Source organism: Palaemon carinicauda, unplaced genomic scaffold, assembly GCF_036898095.1.
Source record: "Palaemon carinicauda isolate YSFRI2023 unplaced genomic scaffold, ASM3689809v2 scaffold140, whole genome shotgun sequence".
In the NCBI taxonomy this organism is placed as follows: Eukaryota; Metazoa; Arthropoda; class Malacostraca; order Decapoda; family Palaemonidae; genus Palaemon; species Palaemon carinicauda.
This window is the reverse complement of record NW_027168927.1, coordinates 59,785-79,229: the sequence shown is the minus strand read 5'-3', so window position 1 is coordinate 79,229 and position 19,445 is coordinate 59,785. Positions and strand designations below refer to the sequence as shown.

The following is a 19,445-nucleotide window of genomic DNA, read 5'->3' as shown; positions in this document are numbered from 1 at the left end:
TAGAAGAGAGACTCTAGCTATGGTGAGCAGCTCTTCTAGGAGAAGGACACTCCAAAATCAAACCATTGTTCTCTAGTCTTGGGTAGTGCCATGGCCTCTGTACCATGGTCTTCCACTGTCTTGGGTTGGAGTTCTCTTGCTTGAGGGTACACTCAGGCACACTTCTATATAGGAGGATTTCACCGGGCGACACAGGTTCCTCGCCCAGAAATAGATTTTTCCTTCGTCAAAATCCCTATTTGTATAAGTACAGTACTGTACCTTATTCACTGTCATCTGTTTTCTCCACTCTTTCTTAATATACAGATGTAATCAGAATCCTTTTCATTTCTTACTGCTGGCTTTACTCTTAATCTTAGACAGTTTTCTCTATTTTACTGTCACTTTCATCAAAATTCACCTTTATTTTCTTACCGGCAGCTTTATTTTGAAGTAATTGACGATGGCTTGTTAACATCACTGTCACTCTCATTAGATTTCCATTCTCTTCTAACTGCTAGTTTTATTATTACCCCGACAAAAGCTTATCTCTCTTGTCATTAACTTCTGAAATACCAGGGCAAAGACCACCAGGTCCCCACAAATTACCAGTATCTCAAAAAAAAAAAAAAAAAACACCAGGCAACTATCCTCCTTAATTCAATATTCCAGCAGAAGACAGAATTATGGGAAGGGGCAAATAAATAAAACATTAGATTGTACACTAACTAAAAATAAGAAAACAACATTAATGTTTCCATCAGTTATTATGAAATCAGGTTTTAGAAACTGCTGGTACAGTAGTGCAATCTTTTTCGTTATGCTGTCTGTACTTATAATTGTGAAACCAGTTTCTTTTTCAACTTGATTTTACCTTCAAATCTCAAAACTATTCTTCCTACCAATATTCTTTTTTGATGTAATGTTATCACAGATTTTGATAACCTTTACTGAAGAATTTTGCTTTTCCTCTCGCGGTATTCATTATTGAAGTTAATACTGAAAACACCATTTTATTCTCTCTCTTATTCTTTCAATGGTTTTCCCCGAATACTACAGATGTTTTCCCTCTTCCAAAACCTGGCCTCATCCTAGCACAACAGATTCACCCTTCTTCCTTTTTCTCATTTGCATATTATAATTGATTTCTGGCTTTGAATATATACTTAATCTGTAACACATTATGTTAGTTTATTGAGACAATGTCTAGAAACTTTTTAAACATGTTTTATTTATACGATGGTGACTGGTACAGCACTCGAACATATGCTACCGGGGTCTAAAGCTATGTCAGGCAGGGCAGCCGATTGCGACTACGGTCTACCCCAAAGCCAAAGCGCAAAGTCCTTCAAAAAGAAGGCAACCGTGCTTACCCCATGCAAAAAATGGGGGAAAAAAGCATGTTAATAGAAGAAGAAATATATGATATTTCCCATCTATTGTCTCCATTCTATGAGCATTTTTTTCTAAAGTTACATTATCTCTCGTCCTTGTTTTTTCAAACTATCTTTCTTGTGGTACCAAGCACCTTACTTGCTCAGTCACTCAAGATAATTTACAAATTTTACCTCTAAAATACACAATGCTACACGTTTTCCTCTTCTAGATGTACCATCTCATGATTTTTCATCATCCATACACATTTCTTCCTAACTTTTTCAAATTTGACACCATCTCATATCAATGTCTGTCTAACAGTTGTCAGTATGTGTTAAATTTAACGTAAATTATTTTGTTTTGATTAAGTCACTTTGGCAGTAATTATTTCTTTTGGAACATAATGACCCTGTTTCCTCCTCCCCGACATTTCTCACTTGTTGTATACAGTAGTTTTAATTACAATGAGCTTGTTTTATTTTCACGGGTAGTGTTGGAGGAGACTTGGGCGATGCGTGTCCAGGAGGAGACAGTCGTTTCTGGACCTTTAAGAAGGGGAGTGCTTGACTGACTGAGTCTGATAATCGATTTTATTCAACCTCGCCCTTGGTTCAGTGATTTAGCCAAGGAGACCTCTCTGCCAACTGGTAAGGTGTGATTTCTTGTCAGACGTCCGTGTCCGTTGATCGTCTCTCGACGCTAAAGTGATTGATTACCTGTCAGACGGCCGTGTCCATGGATTTACTCTTCAATCTGTTCCCTTGGCCCAGTTATTAAGCCAAGGGGACTTCTCTTACGTTTGGTAAGGTCTTAAGAATATATATGAATCCCCTCGACCCGTGATTTGAAAGCTGTGTTTGCCACTACCACTGTTTGAAGCTCACTTAAGGGAAGCAATTTATTTTTGTTGGTGTTTTAATGTGTAATAAGTTAGGTTATTCTGACTTTTCGAATTTCTATTACTTTCGGGGTCCTCTCTTTAAAGTATAATTGCATAGTCTTAATTTGGTGTAAGAGTGTTTGTTATTCGAAGTTTTCAGTGTGTGATTGGATTTTTTGTTTATTTAATGTATTTTGTAAGAGGCTCAGTGGTCATTTCTTTCTAAAAAGTTTGTATTAAATATTAAAGTTTTATTTTCAGTTTTTTTATATCCTCCTTGATTCCATCTCTGTACACTCTGTTGCGGCCATTCCTCCTATTTTGGACTTGGTCGTTAGTGACTTTATTTGTGTTTAAGAGACTTGTGTAAGTTTGATGGGTTTGGCCCATAACACAGCTCACCATTGAATCCATCCAATATTGCTGAGTTTAGGAAGGACTGCTTCCAAGATTTATCATGTGCTATCAAACTATAAGAACATGTTTTAATGTCCTAAACAGAGAGAAATGGAAGAATATTTTTTAGCTATTTTCTTTATACAAGACTACTATTATCTTTTTAATTATTCTCTTTCAATTTCTTGACACTTTCTTAAAGTACTGTATATGCCTTATTACTATACAGTGTATCTATATTCTTTTACCACTTATTTTCCTTTCCTTCTTTGCCAGTGTCAGTTTATGTAATCCAACAATCCAATGTGTTATTCACTCACCCTTTTTCTCTTCTCTCTGTTTCCTAACATTTTGTCTTGCTATAGTTTCACCCTATTTTGCCTATACTATATTCCAGTGATCTTCCATTATTTAGACCAAATTCTCACCTATAGTCCATTTCTTTTAGCGATGCATATTTGCACCGACTCGCAGCGGTGCCCTTTTAGCTCGGAAAAGTTTCCGGATCGCTGATTGGTTAGAATTATCTTGTCCAACCAATCAGCGATCCGGAAACTTTTCCGAGCTAAAAGGGCACCGCCGCGAGTCGGTGCAAATATGCATCGCTAAAAGAAATGGACTATAGTTTTACAAATTCCTACAAACCAGTGTCATCAGCAAGCACCACTCTCAAAGGGACCACATGATGACTCTTAATCACAAGGTATAGATTTGTGGATTAGCAATTAATCCTTAGTGCAGACCACCTCTTACTTTAAACTCTTCTGTACTTTTGCCAGAACTGTTTGTGTGGTGGCTTCTTCATCCATATATACTACTGTAACATGCAAAAATCCCATTCCAGTCTGCTTGGGATTTTATATAAATTTTACAAGAGGATGATATATCAGGCTGCTCAGTCTTCACTACTAATGAAATCAAGGTATGATCAGATGTCCCGACTGGAGAACCAACCTTACTAGTTATAACGGCAGGGGAGTCAGTGTACATGAGGTCCAAGCAATTACCAGACCTGTGGGTAGCTTCATTTATGATTTACTCACAGCCCGATTCAGAGGCAAAGTCTAAAGCTCTTAAGCCATGGCGATCGGCAGGAGAGAGAGAACTTAACCACTCCCTATGGTGAGCATTAAAATCACCAACATAGACAAAAAAAAGCCTTTCTATCATCTGCTTGTATCTTAGCCATAATGGTAAGAAGGCAATCGAAGATAGAATCATCCATGTCTGGATTCCGGTAGATCGAACACAAATAAAAGTTGCTATGCCTACCACAAACTTTTATTACCTGAATCTCATGACATCCACATTAATAGCAGGACTTATGAGATGCAGGGTACTCAGTTCTAACTTACACAGCCATTCCCCTGGCCCTAGGGATGGCATCACGTTTCAACGCGATTTTACATTACAGGAAGTCGGGGAAAAGGCTGACGAAGGATACGAGGTTAAAGGGTAAGTTGCCTGAAGCCTCCTCCAGGGGCAGAGTTAGGCTAACTCCTGCGGGCATCTTGAATTTCAGGAAGGTGGTAGTCCCTTTAGCAGTTAGTGTTTTTAATATCATCTACTGGATCATTATTCTGGCGAGGTAGATTTTATTTTAGCATTTTCATGGAGTGGAATCGTTCAAGTAAACGTAGTATTATACTCAGTAACCCAAAGAGAAGTTAAGTAGAATTCTAGTAAAGAATGCGATCCTCAGTGGGCAAAATTTGGCCAACTGTGGTTTTCATAGGACTTATGGCTTTAACCCTTAGTGTCAATAGAATGTCTCAATACATAATATACAATTATCATAACTTTAAACACTTGTTTCTTTAATAAAACGATACAATTACAAAAGTGAACTTCAATATCTGATCAAATTATCCTACAGCTCAACTGGTCTGCTGGTACAGTGCGAACTGAAAGGGTTTTAAAAACATGATCATCAAATTACTCATTCAGTAAGAACATTAAGTTGAGAGAGAGAGAGAGAGAGAGAGAGAGAGAGAGAGAGAGAGAGAGAGAGAGAGAGAGAGAGAGAGAGAGAGATTATTCCACCATATATAACTAAACTAATAGCTGACATTGTCTAAAAAATATCTGCCTTCTTACTGGTGTATATTAGAATTGATAACATTTCTGAACTCTGTAATTGGAAAATAAGATAGTCTCAAGACCAAATTAGAAAACATTTGCAAGTGTTTCATTATCTACCTTTAACACAGTTATGAAAACAAAAAACATTCAAGGTAAGTTTAGTGTCCCAGGAGAGGGAAATAATTTGGGAAATTCAACAATTCATATAAAAAAGAGAGATATATATGCAAATAGTAAAATAGAGGGGTAGGAGAGTGGCTAAGTGATCTTTGGAGATATGGCAACAGTGGGAGAATCATTTTCAAACTAGGTGTTCTCCCATATCAACCATTTCTCACTGCATTGAGTATACAGTAGGTGGAACTTCGTATTCCATGTTGCTTAACTGTTTAACGTTGCAGCTTAGCATTTAATGATAATAATAATAATAATGATAATAACAATAATAATAAATATTATTATTATTATTACTATCATTATCAGTCTAAGATGATTTACCTTTATATTTCCTTAGACTTTCAAATACATTATTCATTTTTCATGTAAGATGGTAAATCTTATCAAATTCGTCTTGGCTAGATTTGGAGGCACTCCAGGATCAAGAGGCTGGTCTATTTTAAGTTTTCTTTGGTATATTCACGGTAATGAACATTTAAAATCTTATATATATTTTCCTGTGACTTAGTTTATTTACCTTTGGCCTTATGCCAACAAGTTTTATTGCCAGAGAGTAACGATGTATTGATAACTCCCATTTGTTTTGAATCTTTGTCGATAAAGAGGAGGAAATTGAAACAAAAGTGAAGAAAGGACAAGTAAGTTTAGTTAAGGAATATAAGTATCTGGGTGAATGGTACACAGAGAAGGGAGACAAAGAATCAAAGAATTGAGTATCAGTAAAAAAAAAGCCAGAGGGTCACATATATGACCCAAGAAATAAGAAAATATGGGGATACGAGAAAAGTGGGAAAGGTGGCATTGGAAGTCAGAAAGAAAATATATGAAACTGTAGTAGCACCAACAATATTTGCCAACGTGGAGACCTGGAGTGTAATAAGTGACAAAGATATGAAAGATCTGGAAAACCTCCAATTTAAGATAATAAATATGTATGAACTACCTGCAAGTACTCCGTATTGAGGCATCTTGCAGAAACAGGAATATGGCCGGTGTCCTGCAGAATAGAATATAAGAAATTAATGCTCTTCCATAATATCATAAACTCTGAAGAAAAAAGATTAGTAAGAGATAATTGAGGATCAGTTGAAGAACCCGTATGGGAAGTGCTGGAGCAAGAGCGTAGAAGAAATCTGTTGTAAATATGGGATGGAAGTTGAAGAAATAAGAAGTTGGGGGAAAAGGACCCTGAAATCAAGAAAAGAATTATGGAAAAATAAACAGGAATATGGCTGGTGTCCTACAGAATAGAATATAAGAAATTAATGCTCTTCCATAATATCATAAACTCCGAGGAAAAAAGATTAGTAAGAGAGATAATTGAGGATCAGTTGAAGAACCCGTATGGGAAGTGCTGGAGTAAGAGCGTAGAAGAAATCTGTTGTAAATATGGGATGGAAGTTGAAGAAATAAAAAGTTGGGGGAAAAGGACCCTGAAAAAAAGAAATCAAGAAAAGAATTATGGAAAAAATAGAAGAAACTATTGAAGAAAAAAAGAAAGTAATGAACAAATTAAGATTTAGTAAAGGAAATGGCCCACTGCCTTATATTAGAGAAATGAATCTGGATAAGGCATCCCTTGTGATGAAAGCAAGATTAAATATGCTCAACTTGAAAGCAAATTTCAGGGGAAAATATGAAAATAATTTGTGTGACTTGTGCAAAGATGAAGAAGATACTACCGAACATTTATTTCTACGTCCAAAATTAGGACATCTAATGAATGTAGACATAAGTTTAGGTTCGCTGAAAAATCCTAGCAGGAATCTGGCTGCATTTATAGGTAGGGCAATGCATATAAAAGAAGAATTTAAGAAGTCCAAACTGATCACAATAGGTTGCCAAAACTGATGATAGCAAGGTGTTATCCTATCTAATTTCAAGGTAGAAGGGAATAAAAGCAAAGATTGAGAATCTCATTATGGTATTAATTTATTTAAGGCATAGATAGTATAAACTTAAAAACAGTAATAAGAATAAGCTTAGAAGCTTTGCACCTATCTATAAAGGGATAGAGTACCCGCAAAGTTTCTATGACGTCATGGGTATAGCTTTAATCCAGGTAAAATATCTTGATTAAATCGTCAAATTCAACTAATATCCCAAATAAATTCTACTAAAACGTATTAATTATAATAATAATTTATGTATATGATTTATATCTCATCTATTTATATTATTAAAGTAATATAATAAGATAAAACATTTCAAAGATGTATAGCTTATTTGTTTTGGTACGACGTCACCAAGAAGCCATCTTTAATTTATGACGTCATTACCCACAAGCAAATCAAAGAGCTTTAAATATGTGACGTCATGAATTGAATATTTTGTAATATCAAATACACGAAAAATAGTAATTTTTAAACTATTTTTGGTTAATAGAAAGACATTTAATTAAACTATTCTTACATTTATAATGTATACACCCTTCTCTTTTCTGTATTTAAGTAAATAGAGTGAATGTTTTGTATAATGACGTCATTATTCAAGAACCAATAACAGTTGCTATAGGTAATGACGTCATTGTTCAAGAACCAATAACGAGCTTGAAAGTTAATGACGTCATTATCAAAGCAACCAATCACAGCACATGAAATAATGCCAGTCAGAAATATAAAAATGGTAGTGTCCTTTATATGTGAATACTATAATATAGCATAAATTTATTAAAACATTATAATAAAATAATAATTGTAATAAGATATTATATTTATTGTATTAAAATGACTAGTTATATTATATTATGATTAATAAAGTAATGATAATATACTGTGAACTGAAGTACAATACACAAAATGGCCTTTGTTCAGTTGTCCCAAATACTACCAGCATATGTATTAATATTTCATATTCCCTATTGTATTTTAATATAAAGAAGCATAAAATAAATTAAAATAGACTGAAAATTTAAATATAAATCTTTTAAAAAGTATGGAAACTCTCATAAAGCATATATAAGTATTTAAAAAATAAATATAAATTTATAAATTGGAACCATTTTTACTTTTCTTCCCGGTATTGGATCCCGGCCAGGATGAATGTAAACAAAAATACAAAATTTCGTTTTTAGTGTATTTCTATGACTGTGCGCTCAATATATATGGGAATTTGGTAAGTAAGAGTGGTGTAAATATTTGTAAAACCCTATTAAAGTAATTTTTTTTCATACATATGAAGATTATAGACTTTAAATTCGTTGAATTATAGATGACATTTGCTCCTCCAAAATCCCGTCCATCTCACAAACTTTTGGGCCCAAAAAGGTGTTAATTTATTAATTATTAACATAATTTCTTGTGATTATAACCGTTTAATCTTATTTATATTAATATATAATTAATATTGAATGTTTAATCTTACTGTAGCAAAGCCACTAGTTCAGGCTTGATTGAAAATAGTCATAGGGTGGTGGGCTGGTTCTCAAATGTAGTTTAAGCTATATGATAATTATTTTGAGAAGTTAATATATGAATAATTCTTATCATATATCATATTTCGCTTTAATTATAGTTATATGCAAGTTATTGACCAATCTAGTATAATAAGGAACAGGCACAAGCATTATTTTCATGTTACTGGCTTATATTTACCTTTGCACCGGTAACCCAATCTAGGAAGGTAGCTATACTTTGGTACCCCCAATGACTTATTATCAGTTTGGTGACTCTGTTTCTACTCGCCAAACCATGAAGTGTCTTGGAACAGTGCACTGATAAGGGGTGTATGTATGAGAACGCCCACCTGTATGTATGAGGATGGCTTGCTAAGAATACGGCAGTACTGATAAGGGGTGTATTTATGAGAACGGCCACCTGTATGTATGAGGATGGCTTGCTAAGAATACGGCAGTACTTATACTGCCGTATTCTTAGCAAGCCATCCTCATACATACAGGTGGCCGTTCTCATACATACACCCCTTATCAGTGCACTGTTCCAAGACACTTCATGGTTTGGCGAGTAGAAACAGAGTCGCAGGGGCCGTTAACCCCCCCATTAGTTAAGTAGGTAAGGACACAGCCTGTAGGATAGGTTAGGGTGGGGGAGTTTAGGTTAGCTGGCGTCCAATTACTATGTACTCTGGAGGAACTGGCCGCTGATATACAAAGGCCCCTATGGTATAGTTAAGCCTAAGGATTTTCAAGGTAAACTACTGAGGCACAAATTAATGTGTGGTTTACTGTGTAGAATGTTGGGCAGTCCCTTTAAAATGTTGCATTTTTTCGTGGTTTTTGCAATATTGACATACGTTAATGGCCAACCTGGTAGTTGTTGTTCGGGGTATTACAACAGGTTTGATGGCCAAATACACAAAATACAATTATTGTGGGGTTTTGTGTGTACAATGATGGGACACCCACATACAAAATGTGCGTTTTCCTGTGTTTTTCCGATATTTTTTGCTGCATTTGCTTGAGTATTGTGTATTTTTAAATGGTTTTGTAGGAAAACATCATCAGTTTTGGGGTAATAACTACACAAGTTGGGTTTCCTGTGTACAATGATGGGACAGTCATGTACAAAATGTGCATTTCCCTCTGTTTTTCTGATATTAGATGCTGTTTAACCCTTTAACCCCCAGGCTATTTGGAAATTTCCAACCCTTAACCCCCAGGGGGTTATTTTTTTCCCCAGCACATTTTGCAGTATATTTTTTTTAAATTGCTCTAACAGCCTTAATTTTTGTCATAGAGAGGTCAGGTTGGTCTCATTCTCTTGGAAAATGCCTGAATTTTTCCAAAAAATTATCAAAAATATGAAAAAACAATTTTTATAGCATTTTTTTGCAAGGACGTACCGGTACGTCCTTTGGGGGTAAGAGGGTTAAGTTGAATTTTGTGTTTTTGGAGCAGTTTGAGTGGTGACCACCACAACTCATTTCGCCAGCTTTCGTCATTAGAAACGTAAGAAGCATCTAAGTTTGAACTTTAAAAGTTCAAACTTGTAGAAAATGTTTTTATGTTGAACAGGCTGACAAGAGTCTTTTTATAATTTATGTATGAAATATCTGTTTTAATGTTTTTAAGATATTTTATTTTAATTGTTCATTACTTATGTTGTTTATTTATTTCCTTATTTCCTTTCCTCACTGGGCTATTTTTTCCCTGTTGGAGCCCTTGGGCTTATAGTATCTTGCTTTTCCAACTAGGGTTGTAGCCTAGCTAGTAATAAGAATAATAGGCCAGTGAGGAAAGGAAATGAGGAAACAAATAAACGATATAAGAAGTAATGAACAATTAAAGTAAAATATTTTAAAAACAATAACAACATTAACCCTTTTACCCCCAAAGGACGTACTGGTACGTTTCACCAAAGCCATCCCTTTACCCCCATGGACGTACTGGTACTTCCTTGCAAAAAAATGGTATAAAAATTTTTTTTTTCATATTTTTGATTATTTTTTTTAGAAAATTCAGGCATTTTCCAAGAGAATGAGACCAACCTGACCTCTCTATGACAAAAAAAATAAGGCTGTTAGAGCAATTTAAAAAAAAATATACTGCAAAATGTGCTGGGAAAAAAATAACCCCTTGGGGGTTAAGGGCTGGAAATTTCCAAATAGCCTGGGGGTAAAAGGGTTAAAAAAGATATTTCAAATATAAACTATAAAAAGACTCATGTCAGTCTGTTCAACATAAAAACATTTGCTGCAAGTTTTAACTATAATTTTGGCGTATTCATGTCAATTCTGTGAAACAAGTGTTTTTAAAACATGGGACATTTTTTCGCACAAACCCACCAATAATAAATTGACTTTCTCTACGACAGCTCAACAGCTACTCCAACTCATCACGATTTTAAAGGGACAGAAGTCAGCATTGTTCATTCTTTTTTTTTTTTTTTAATCACAAAGGGGTTGCTTCTTGTCTTGTTTTGATCTCCATTGTTAATGAAGTTTTCAGGTCAATCTTGTGGAAAATATTTTGAAAGCTCGAATTCACAGTGGCCGAATGCAAATTTTTTCTTACGCTGATACAACCCCTCCTCTCAATACGAAAGAATCGGCTTGCGAAATTTTCCCTCTGCGAAACGAGATGCGAAGAATTTTACGACTCGCATTACGAAAAATGTTTCGGACAACGAAAGGAAGTACAGTGCTAGATCCCGACCGTGTCCGAGACGGATTTTAAAATTCGCTCGCCGCCAGCCCGTAAACTCGCTACTATCCTCCTTCGTTCCCCACTCTTATGCTAGTTACCACCATGAGATCCTGCTCTCCTATTGGTCAGCATCTACTGTACTGTATCCTATTGTGCCTCTACGCAATGGCGTTCCTATGTCTTTTGGTTTCGGCAGCGGTATCGTGCCCATTGACTTAGTGTTTGTGATTTCGCTCTTAATAATTGTACAGTACTGTATCGTGTGTGATATTACATCACATCATTAGCCATGGGTCCCAAGAAAGTTGCTGATGTCAAAGGAAAGAAGAGGGTGATGCTTTCCATGGAGGTGAAGATGGAAATAATCAAGAAATACTAGGCTGGCATGTGGTTAAGTGTGCTCGGGAAGGAATATGGCCGAAATCCGTTTACGATAAGAACGATCCTTAATTTGTTATTAAATGATCAAAATACAGTACTTTTCATACATTTAGTACTGTTTAGTGGTGTGTATCCTTATTATAGTCATATAATGTGGTGTTTTTTGTAGGGTCTGGAACAAATTAGGCTATTTACATGTAAAAGGTAACTCGCAACACAATAAAATGACTTAACGAAAGCCCTTACGGAACCAATTATTTTTGTGTTGTGAAGCATTACTGTATCTGTTTTGAACCCAAAGTCATCAACGAGGAGTCTGAAATTGCTGTTGCTTCAACAATATGTTCAATATGGATGGAAATTTCTTCTTTCGAACAGTGGATAAAGGAAAGAACCAAAATAACATGGAACATAAAAAAAATCAATTTGCCGTCTATATAGAATTTTCCTTCCTGATTCATTCCTCTTTACGCAAACAAAGCTTTTACCGGGTTTTGTCTGCCTGGTGAACAGTCCGGGTTTGCAAGAAGCTCGCATTTCGATAGTTCCGAGTAGTGACCACAACTTTACTTTCTTACAAAGCTGAGCAAATTTTTTTTGTGGAGAGGTAAGGTCATCAGAACAAATTTCGGTGCTATTATAGTATGCTATCTAACGTCGAATTTCTACTATAGTATGGTATCTACCACAAAGTATGTTATCTACCGTCAATGTTAATCCTCCTGTTTGATGAGGATTATCAAACTGATTACTTAACACCAATATGTTATCCTCATTGGACTTTAATGATAGTTTAATAATGTTTATTGGAAGGACAACATGGATGCATAATTATAAGCAGTTTGTAGGTTGGGTTAGGTTAAGTTGGGTTGAGTTAGGTAATGATAGGTTAGGTTATCAAGTCGGTATTGATCCTCCTTATTAGAGGCGGATTAGCAAGTAGACCGTATCCTTAGGGACTGATGGTGGGTATTATACTATAGTCAGAGAGGGGTGGTAGATAGCAAAATCGGCGGTAGATAGCATACTATAATAGCACCCAAATTTCCTTGTCTTCCCTAGTCTTACCATGGGCGGAGAATTGTCATGGTTAGTGGTCAAGTGTGCAGTATATGTATAATTAGGACATTACTATTGCAGTGATATTTCCGTTATCGCTGTTTCCCATGTTCCCATTTTGGCAGCACGGATGTCAAAAGCATTTAAATATGTTTTGTAATGCCATTATCATGACATTTATTTTTCTCCTAATAATAAGTGTTTGTATGTATGGACTAGAGCAAAGTATATGGAATAAGATTTTCTTTTATTCTAATGTTTACAATCTTTTTTTTCATTCTAATGTATTTACAAATTACCATCAACATTTAATCAGGAATATTTAATCATTCTTAACAGGAATATGATTTCTTAAGCTGAATGTGTCTGTTTTCTTCTGTGGCAACATTCTTATAACACATTTTAAACCATATTTTTCTTTGCAGGCCAATAAAAGCGAGAAAAATGCAACGCACCACAAAGATGATTTCCCGGGAGGAACCAAAAATGTGGACGTTGTGGTGGCCATCAGTGGAAAGTAACAGGGGTACTGGTGGCCTCCTTGCAGCATTGCATCTTAGTTCTTATTGCTCATTAGGTAAGTATACTGTATCATTATTGTTATTATTATTATTATTACTTGCCAAGCTACAACCCTAGCTGGAAAAGAAAGATGCTATAAGCCCAAGGGGCACCAACAGGAAAAATAGCCCTGTGAGGAAAGGAAACAAGGAAAAATAAAGTATTTTAAGAACAATAACAGTAAAATGTTAGGAAAAATACAAATTACTTAAAATTTTTGATTTTCTGCCTCATCCACCCCTTAAGTCCTAGTTGAAGGTAAAAGTGGCTAATATGTGAGCTGACAGCGGGTGGGAAGGGGCACTGACACCTCATTATGAATTTTAGTAGCCACGTTTTCAGCTTCACTGAAATCCTATGCCTATAAAAGGACTTCGGTTTGTACAGTTAGGAAAAATACAAATTAGTGTAGTGTTTAGTACCTGCAGTTTAGAACGATCCGTTTTTTTATTCCTCTCTTACAGAAGTACATTAGAAATTCTTATATTGACTTGAAGTGGCCCTCATGTAAGACAGAAAATGAAAAATTGTGTATAGTCCATTTCTTTTAGCGAATCATATTTGCACTGACTCGCAAAAGTGCCCTTTTAGCTCGGAAAAGTTTCCTGGTCGCTGATTGGTTAGTTACCTTGTCCAACCAATCAGCGATCAGGAAACTTTTCCGAGCTAAAAGGGCACCGCTGCGAGTCGGTGCAAATATGACATCAAACAAATGAAACAAAAAAGGGGATGTCTCCTCTCTATGTTCCTCCCACCCTGACAAGGGACTCAAGCGAGTTCGGCTGGTACTGCTAGGGTGCCGCGGCCACAGGGTGGCCGCGGGGGCATAAAAACAATTAAAATAGCGCCAACGTATCCCTGCGTGTCGTAAGAGGCGACTAAAAGGGACGGGACGAGGAGGCTGGGAATCCCCTCTCCTGTATTATAATCCTGTGAGACATCATTGTAATTCTTATATCAGAAAAATTATAGCCATGTTAGATGGTTGAAATATAAGGGCAATAACTCATAAGTTTTATAAAGCCAATTAGAATACAGTGATAAGAATCATGAAACTTGACATTGAGAAATGTACAGACTTGAAATAATAAGATCACAAAATGGCTGTGAAAATCACAATATGATATACAGTACACCCAGAGAAGGTATCTATATATATACTCATCCTAAAGTTTAATATGGCCTTGATATAAGAACTTTGTATAGAGTTGTAGACAAAATTGGGGTTACTGTATTATCCCTTGTACCCCCAATGGACGTACTGGTACGTTTCACAAAACTCATCCCTTAACCCCCCTGAACGTACTAGTACGTCCTTGCAAAAAACTGCTATTTGCATTTTTTTGCATGTTTTTGATAACTCTATGAGAAACTTCAGGCATTTTCCAAAATAATGAGACCAACCTGACCTCTCTATGACAAAAATTAAGGCTTTCAGCTCAATCTTAAAAAAAAATATAACAAAACATGCTTGAAAAAGAAAAACGCCTGGGGGTTAAGGGTTGGAAAGTTTCAAATAGCATTGGGAGTAAAAGGGTTAATGCAGTTATTAACTAGAGTGACACAGTCAAGACCAAATTTGAACACTTATGTTGTATACAGTACCGTAATGATTATCTGAAAATTTATCAACTGATTAGTGGTGGAGGGTAGGTTCTCAAATGTTAATAGATAAGTTAATCAATAAATATTCTTATCATATATCATATTTCGCTTTAATTATAGTTATATGCAAGTAAATGACCAACCTAGTTTAACAAAGGAACAGGCAAAAACATTATTTTCATGTAACTGGCTTATATTTACCCTTGCACCGGTAACCCAATCTAGGAAGGTAGCTATACTTTGGTATCTCCAATGACTTATTATCAGTTTGGTGACTCCATTCCTACTCGCCAAACCATGAAGTGTCTCAACAGTGCACTGATAAGGGGTGTATGTATGAGAACGGCCACCTGTATGTATGAGGATGGCTTGCTAAGAATACGGCAGTGTAAGGGGGTCGCAGGGGCCGTTAACCCCCCCATTAGTTAAGTAGGTAAGGACACAGCCTGTAGGATAGGTTAGAGTGGGGGAGTTTAGGTGGGCTGGTGTCCATTTACTATGCACTCGGGAGGAACTGGCCGCTGATATACAAAGGCCCCTATGGTATAGTTAAACTGTACTGTCAACATGACAATGCGAGCTAATATCCAAGAAAATAGCCTAGAAATTACGTGAATAATGGTTTCTTCTCTTTATGTGCTATTCTCATTAATAATTTTCACAAAGCAGTTTTTGCTTGCAGATATATGTAGTCCTAATAATTTTATTTTAATTTTTGTGCTCAAATCCCGTTTTGCTTGTACAGTGTTCAAAATCACTCCTAAAGCAAGGTACTTTACGGTACTGCCGATGATCCAACACAGCTGATTAGATTTCACTTAATCGATATACAGTGAACCCTCGCTACTTCGCGGTTCGACCATCGCGGATTTTTTTCATAACCCATATATATATACATATTGGTAATAACAAAATCAACATACTGTACTGAATAATCAATATAATCGATGCAAAAACTAACCTATACACAGATGTGTACAGTAAATGCGTTTGTTTCTTCATTATGATCAGAGAAACGTAAACAAAACATTGGTTGCCATTTTTTATCGTGCTTTTTGGCGTGTTTAGGAAACGCATGATATAAAATCGCCTTTAATATTTGTGCCTGTTTTAGTTTAGGGTACTGTAGTACATGCATTAAGTGTTCCGTACATTAAAGGGTAGTTTGTTAACAGTACTACGTACAAGGGAAGGTTTTAAAAGTCTGAATATACATGTTAAATAAATAGATAAATATGGTGTCACTACTTCGCGGATTTTCACCTATCGCGGCCGGGTCTGGAACCTATCTACCGCGATAAACGAGGGTTCACTGTAAGCTTCAAGGTGTAATTCACAAAATATTTTTTTTAATCCATTGGAAGATGCTTTAGGTTTAGAGAACTGCAGCATATCCAAAATCCTTAACCCTTTTACCCCCAACGCTGTTTGGAACTTTCCAACCCTTAACCCCCAAGCATTTTTTTTTGTCAAGCACATTTTGCAATATATTTTTTTTTTTTTTTTTAAATTGCTCTAACAGCCTTAATTTTTGTCATAGAGAGGTCAGGTTGGTCTCATTCTTTTGGAAAATGCCTGAAGTTTCTCATAAAGTTATCAAAATTATGCAAAATAATGTAAATAGCAGTTTTTTTGCAAGGACGTACCGGTGCGTCCATGGGGGTAAAGGGATGAGTTTTGTGAAACGTACCAGTACGTCCTTTGGGGGTAAAAAGGTTAATGCCCAGTTTGATTATAGTGCTGTCTTGTTACCTTCTCTAACTTTTTGGGAAGGTTATATTCTGATAGACGTGTATTTGTTTGTATGTCTGTTTGTGTGTTTGTGATTCGCATAACTCAAAAACTATTTTACCGAATCTCATAAAATTTTGTGAGACGATTGGCCTTAGTCCAAGGGCAATTTGATTAGAATTTGGAAGAGATTGGACCATAGGTCAAGGTGAAGATCATGAATTATAAAAAACACCTTCCAGCGCCTAATGGACATCATTCTGGGGGATCTACCTTTTTGCGCTGTATACGTTGACATCCTGGTATTTCCTAAGTCCCAGGACGAACATTTTCAGCACGTAAGAACAGTGTTGAAATGACCACAAGAAAACGGCCTCGTAGTGCGTTTTGACAAATGCACTTTCAGGGCCGAGAAGGTAGAATTCCTGGAACATAAATTGTCAAAGGTTTTTGATAGATTCACCAACATTTTCAGTCAGAAACTTTTCTCAAAATTTTGTTCTTAAACAAAATGTTGTAATTTTCATTTCTTTTGATATGGGCAAACAAATAATTTTTGACAAGGCAAACTTATAAGGGTGAGTGAGCTGGGTATATTCCTGGCATTCGATGCAACTTTTTCTCTGGTATATCTAGAAGTATTTATACCTTAGAAATGGTGCTATAAGATGCATTTCACGGAGCGACACAGGTCCCTCGCCCAGAAATAGATTTTTCCTTTATCAAAATCCCTTTTTTGCTACTTAAATAATATTCTCTTTTTGTATGGGAATGATGTTGACTGTTTTTCAGTTCAACTTAGATTAGAATTCCAATTTTAGATCTTGAATTATTGCTTTTTGTATGTGAATGATGTTGACTGTTTTTCAGTTCAACTTGGGTGCAGCATTTCCTTCAATTAATAGTACGCAGGTACTTATTGCCTTGTAATTCTTCCATACATACATATACCAAGGCACTTCCCCTAATTTTGGGGGTTAGCCGACATCAAATAAATGAAACAAAAAAGGGGACGTCTCCTCTCTATGTTCCTCCCAGCCTGACAAGGGACTCAACCGAGTTCAGCTGGTACTGCTAGGGTGCCACAGCCCCCTGTGGCCGCGGGGGCATAAAAACAATTAAAATAGCGCCAACGTATCCCTGCGTGTCGTAAGAGGCGACTAAAAGGGACGGGACGAGGGGGCTGGGAACCCCCTCTCCTGTATTATAATCCTGTGAGACATCATTGTAATTATTATATCAGAAAAATTATAGCGATGTTAGATGGTTGAAATATAAGGGCAATAACTCATAATTTTTATAAAGCCAATTAGAATACAGTAATAAGAATCATGAAACTTGACATGGAGAAATGTACAGACTTGAAATGATAAAATGACAAAATGGCTGTGAAAATCACAATATGATATACAGTACACCCAGAGAAGGTATCTATATATATACTCATCCTAAAGTTTAATATGGCCTTAATTTTGAACTTTGTTTAGGGTTGTAGACAAAATTGGGGTTACTGTATTATCCCTTGTACCCCCAATGGACGTATTGGTACGTTTCGCAAAACTCATCCCTTAACCCCCATGGACGTACTGGTACGTCCTTGCAAAAATCTGCTATTTGCATTTTTTTGCATGTTTTTGATAACTTTATGAGAAACTTCAGGCATTTTCCAAAATAATGAGACCAACCTGACCTCTTTATGATGAAAATTAAGGCTGTCAGCGCAATCTAAAAAAAAAAAATATTGCAAAACGTGCTTGAAAAAGAAAAACACCTTGGGGTTAAGGGTTGGAAAGTTCCAAATAGCATTGGGAGTAAAAGGGTTAATGCAGTTATTAACTAGAGTGACACCGTCAAGACCAAATTTGAACAATTATGTTGTGTACAGTACCGTAATGATTATCTGAAAATTTATCAACTGATTAGTGGTGGAGGGTAGGTTCTCAGATGTTAATAGATAAGTTAATAGATAAATATTCTTATCATATATCATATTTCGCTTTAATTATAGTTATATGCAAGGAAATGACCATTCTAGTATAACAAGGAACAGGCACAAGCATTGTTTTTATGTAACTGGCTTATATTTACCCTTGCACCGCTAAGCCAATCTAGGAAGGTAGCTATACTTTGGTACCCCCAATGACTCATTATCAATATGGTGACTCTGTTTCTACTCACCACACCATGAAGTGTCTCAACAGTGGACTGATAAGGGGTGTATGTATGAGAACGGCCACCTGTATGTATGAGGATGGCTTGCTAAGAATACGGCAGTGTAAGGAGGTTGCAGGGGGCATTAACCCCCCATTAGTTAAGTAGGTAAGGACATGGCCTGTAGGATAGGTTAGGGTGGGGGAGTTTAGGTGAGCTGGTGTCCATTTACTATGCACTCGGGAGGAACTGGCCGCTGATATACAAAGGCCCCTATGGTATAGTTAAACTGTACTGTACTGTCAACATGACAATGCAAGCTAATGTTAAGAAAATGGCCTAGAAATTACGTGAATAATGGTTTCTTCTCTTTATGTGCTATTCTCATTAATAATTTTCACAAAGCAGTTTTTGCTTGCAGATTTATGTAGTCCTAATAATTTGATTTTAATTTTTGTGCTCAAATCCCCTTTTGCTTGTACAGTGTTCAAAATTACTCCTAAAGTAAGGTACTATACAGTACTGCCGATGATCCAACACAGCTGATTAAATTTCACTTAATCGATATACAGTGAACCCTCGCTACTTCGCGGTTCGACCATCGCAGATTCACCACTTCGCGGATTTTTTTCATAACCCATATATATATACATATTGGTAATAACAAAATCAACATACTGTACTAAATAATCAATATAATCGATGCAAAAACTAACCTATACACAGATGTGTACAGTAAATGCGTTTGTTTCTTCATTATGATCAGAGAAACGTAAACAAAACATTGGTTGCCATTTTTTATCGTGCTTTTTGGCGTGTTTAGGAAACGCATGATATAAAATCGCCTTTAATATTTGTGCCTGTTTTAGTTTAGGGTACTGTAGTACATGCATTAAGTGTTCTGTACATTAAAGGGTAGTTTGTTAACAGTACTACGTACAAGGGAAGGTTTTAAAAGTCTGA

The 19,445-nt window shown here is 36.0% G+C and overlaps 1 long non-coding RNA gene across 4 annotated transcripts in view; it reads left to right on the top strand.

The window, feature by feature from the left end:
- The first annotated feature begins 7,855 nt into the window (after positions 1-7,855).
- LOC137635557 (uncharacterized) overlaps positions 7,856-19,445 on the top strand; it is a 33,927-nt gene continuing 22,337 nt past the window's right edge. For 3 of the 4 annotated variants that reach the window (XR_011042713.1, XR_011042712.1, XR_011042715.1), the window contains exon 1: positions 7,856-8,005. This is a non-coding gene — a long non-coding RNA (uncharacterized lncRNA). The remainder of the gene's footprint in view (positions 8,006-19,445) is intronic. The other variant, XR_011042714.1, reaches the window with a different exon arrangement.